This window comes from Brienomyrus brachyistius, chromosome 6 (genome assembly GCF_023856365.1).
Source record: "Brienomyrus brachyistius isolate T26 chromosome 6, BBRACH_0.4, whole genome shotgun sequence".
Lineage (NCBI taxonomy): Eukaryota > Metazoa > Chordata > Actinopteri > Osteoglossiformes > Mormyridae > Brienomyrus > Brienomyrus brachyistius.
The window spans coordinates 29711485-29715204 of NC_064538.1; the positions used below are offsets into that span (position 1 = coordinate 29711485).

At 46.7% G+C, this 3720-nt stretch overlaps 1 long non-coding RNA gene across 1 annotated transcript; it reads right to left on the reverse strand.

Moving 5' to 3' along the window:
- Positions 1-917: 917 nt before the first annotated feature.
- Positions 918-3385, reverse strand: LOC125744411 (uncharacterized). Its single transcript, XR_007398368.1, has 3 exons — positions 2022-3385; positions 1822-1918; positions 918-1294 (listed from the first exon to the last, which is right to left on the reverse strand). It is a non-coding gene; the product is annotated as an uncharacterized LOC125744411 (long non-coding RNA).
- Positions 3386-3720: the final 335 nt, after the last annotated feature.

Here is a 3720-nt window from a genome sequence, read left to right on the forward strand (position 1 = left end):
CTATTCCTTTAAATAAATAATGAGTTTTAAATTAACCGACTCCTGAATCGAACAGGATCAGTTGAACTGATGTACAGTATTTATTCAGAATGGAACTTTGTCCTACTCTACCAGTCCATCTACAAAATTCCAAAGTTTTCTCCTAGAAATTATACTGTACATCAATTACAAATCATTGTTCCATCCCATGTCTGCATTGCATAGATACACAGAGACTTAAAAAATGTATCCTATTAGGTGTACATGCAATTAATTATGTTGTACTTTATTTATTTATAGGTTTTGATATAATGAAAACACCGCTTCACAGTCAGTATGAATGGTGGCTTCCACTCTGGTTTTGTTAAATTCTTGGTGAAGCAGATGAGTCTTTTATTAATGTCCCCTTGCTCCATATCCGTTCCTTGCTCCATTTTTCGAGTTTTTGGACAACTGGAACACCTTAGGTTTTCATTCCACTAATTCATTCATGGTAATCAAATTTGAAGTATGTTGTTGTTGGCTGGAGGGTTTTAGTGTGAGTCATTCCTGCAGTGCATGCTTTTTTACAGGACACCAAATGGGGCTCAGTGACCAACCCCTTGTGCGTTTCTGGCGTTTCACATCCTGGTATTACAGGATATGGTGAATGCAGTAAATACTAATGACTCTCCTTTTTGTGTGAGAGAGTTTGCTGGATTTTTATGAAAGTATTTTCTGGCACAGGTTAAGTTGTACCATTTTAACAGGATTGTGTTTAAAATAAAGTGCTCAGGCTATAAACCCATTTAAGTAAATCTACTCTTCATCGTAACCCGTGGACATGAAAATGCCCTCAATTCCAATTTAGATGACCCAAAATACCTAAACTAATTTTGCTGAAAAACTGTAGACCCTAAGGGACCTTTCAATCTTGGGATCCCCGTGAGTCTCCTGTGTCAGTTTTTGTGAATGATTTTTCAAAAGCCTTTAAAGAGCTTTCCCCCAGCGCACTCTGTTTATAAAAATAATGTCGCTCCCAGTTCAGTCCTTACTCCCATTGTGGTAACACAGCACACATTTAACTGAGGCCTGAGACCAGTAGAATCACAGTATGCATCATCTTCATTTTAACCTGTCTACCGTGTACTGAAATAGAAGTCTATAAAATGTCTAAAGTAGGAGTTATGTATTCATATTTTTGCATAATAGGGGCAGCAGTGTTGGCTCACACCTCCAGGGATGGGGTTTTGAGTCCCACCTGTATGTGTCTGTGTGTGTATGTGTGTGTTTGTGCGTTTTGGAGTGTTCTCCTCATGTTTCCTCCAGCTTCTTCCTGCAATCAAAAGGCATACAGTTCAGATCATTTCTAAGTTGTCCACGCACTGTCCGAAAAAATGGGTGCAGCCCTGGTATAGTTTTCTTTCCCAAGGTACAAACAACATTAATGAACCCTCCAGAGGTATAAAAAGGTTCCTCAAAGTCCATTTCTGTCCCTTAAATTATACTAAAAGGTACATTTACCTTCAGCTAGGGTACAATTGGCAGACCCTTGAGGGTACAGCCTGAGTGACATGTAATTGTACCCTCAGAGTTACAAATTTATTTTGTCTGACATTATAGAGTGCAAACATGTGCATATACGTGCTCTTTCAAAACTGAATTTCTCTAAACACACATCAAATTGTTCTTCCTACAAATGAATATTGTTGGTTTCTTTGCAAATACATGTCATTTCCCTTCTCTGACAGATATATACCATGCCTGAGAAAAGTTCCAGAGCGCATTCAGCGAGGTCTTTGACTATCCAGCCAGAGGGATCGCCTCTGTGACCTCCGGTAGAAAAGCCGGTCAGTCACTGACCTCACACTCAAATTCCGGATGCTCGCCACAGGCTTACATGTTAGCCCATTGGTTGGAAGGAACGGCGCATCCCTGTCTGGTCTTAACCCTCTGAGGTCTAGGGGTAGGGAACACACTTTCAATGACTGGGGCATGGTCACACATTTCATTCAATATCCATCCATCCATCCATCCATCCATCCATCCATCCATCATCTTACGCTTATCCAAGGTCGGGGCAGCAGTCTCAGCAGGGAAACCCAGACTTCCCTCTCCCTGGCCACTTCATCCAGCTCCTCTGGGGAATCCGGAGGTGTTCCCAGGCAGGCCGAGAAACATAGTTCCTCCAGTGTGTCCTGGGTCTTCCCCAGGGCTTCCTCCCAGTGGGACATGCCCGGAACACCTCACCAGGGAGGCATTCAGGAGGCATCCTAAGCAAATGCCTGAGCCACCTAATTTGGCTCCTCTCAATGCGGAGGAGCAGCGGCTCTACTCTCCCGAATGACCGAGCTCCTCACCCTATCTTTAAGGGAAAACCTAGCCATCCTGTGCAGGAAACTCATTCTGGCCGCTTATACTAGTGATCTCGTTCTTTTGGTCACTACCTATAGCTCGTGACCATAGGTGAGGGTTGGACCGTAGATCGACTGGTAAATCGAGAGCTTTGCCTTTTGGCTCAGCTCTTTCTTCACCATGACAGACCGATGCAGTGCCCGCATCACTGCTGATGCCGTACCGATCCGCCTGTCAATCTTATGTTCCATCCTTCCCTCACTTGTGAGCAAGACCCCGAGATACTTAAACTCCTCCACTTGGGGAAGGACCCCCTCCCTGACCCGGTGAGAGCACTCCACCCTTTTCTGGCTGAGGACTATGGTCTCGGATTTGGAGGTGTTGATTCTCAACCTAGCCATGTCAGACTTGACTGCAAACTGCTCCAGTGAGAGCCGAAGGTCACAGTCCAATGAAGCCAACAGAGCCACATCATCTGCAAAAAGCAGAGACCTAATGCTGAGATCACCAAACCGGACACCCTCAATGCCCTGGCTGTGCCTAGAAATTCTGTCCATAAACCTATGGACAAAATTGGTGACAAAGGGCAGCCCTGACAGAGTCCAACCCTCACCGGAAACAAGTCCGACTTATTGCCGCCTATGCGGACCAAGCTCTGACACCAGTCATACAGGGACCGAACAGCCCTTACAATGTAGCCCAGCACCCCATACTCCCGGAGCACTCCCCATAGGACTCCCCGAGGGACACGGTCGAATGCCTTCTGTCCACAAAACACATGTAGACTGTTTAGGCAAACTCCCATGAACCCTCCAAAACCCTGCAGAGAGTATAGAGCTGGTCCACTGTTCCACGGCCAGGGCGAAAACCACACTGCTCTTCCTGAATCCAAGATTCGACAATCCAACTGACCCTCCTCTCCAGAACCCCCAAATAGACTTTACCAGGGAGGCTAAGGAGTGTGATCCCCCTATAGTTGGAGCACACCCTCCGGTCCCCCTTCTTAAAGAGGGGGACCACCACCCTGGTCTGCCAGTCCAGAAGCACTGCCCCTGATATTCACGCGATGCTGCAGATGCGTGTCAACCAGGACAGCCCCACGGCATCCAGAGCCTTGAGGAACTCTGGCCGATTCTTATCCACCCCTGGGGCCCAGCCACCGAGGAGCTTTCTAACCACCTCAGCGACCTCTGCCCTAGAGATATGGGAGTCCACCCTCAAGTCCCCAGACCCTGCTTCCTCATTGGAAGGCGTGTCGGAGGGATTGAGGAGGTCTTCGAAGTATTCCCTCCACCAACCCAAAACTTCCCGAGTTGAGGTTAGCAGCGCACCATCCCCACTATAAACAGTGTTGATGTTGCACCACTTACGATGCCGGATGGTGGATCAGAATCTCCTCGAAACCAT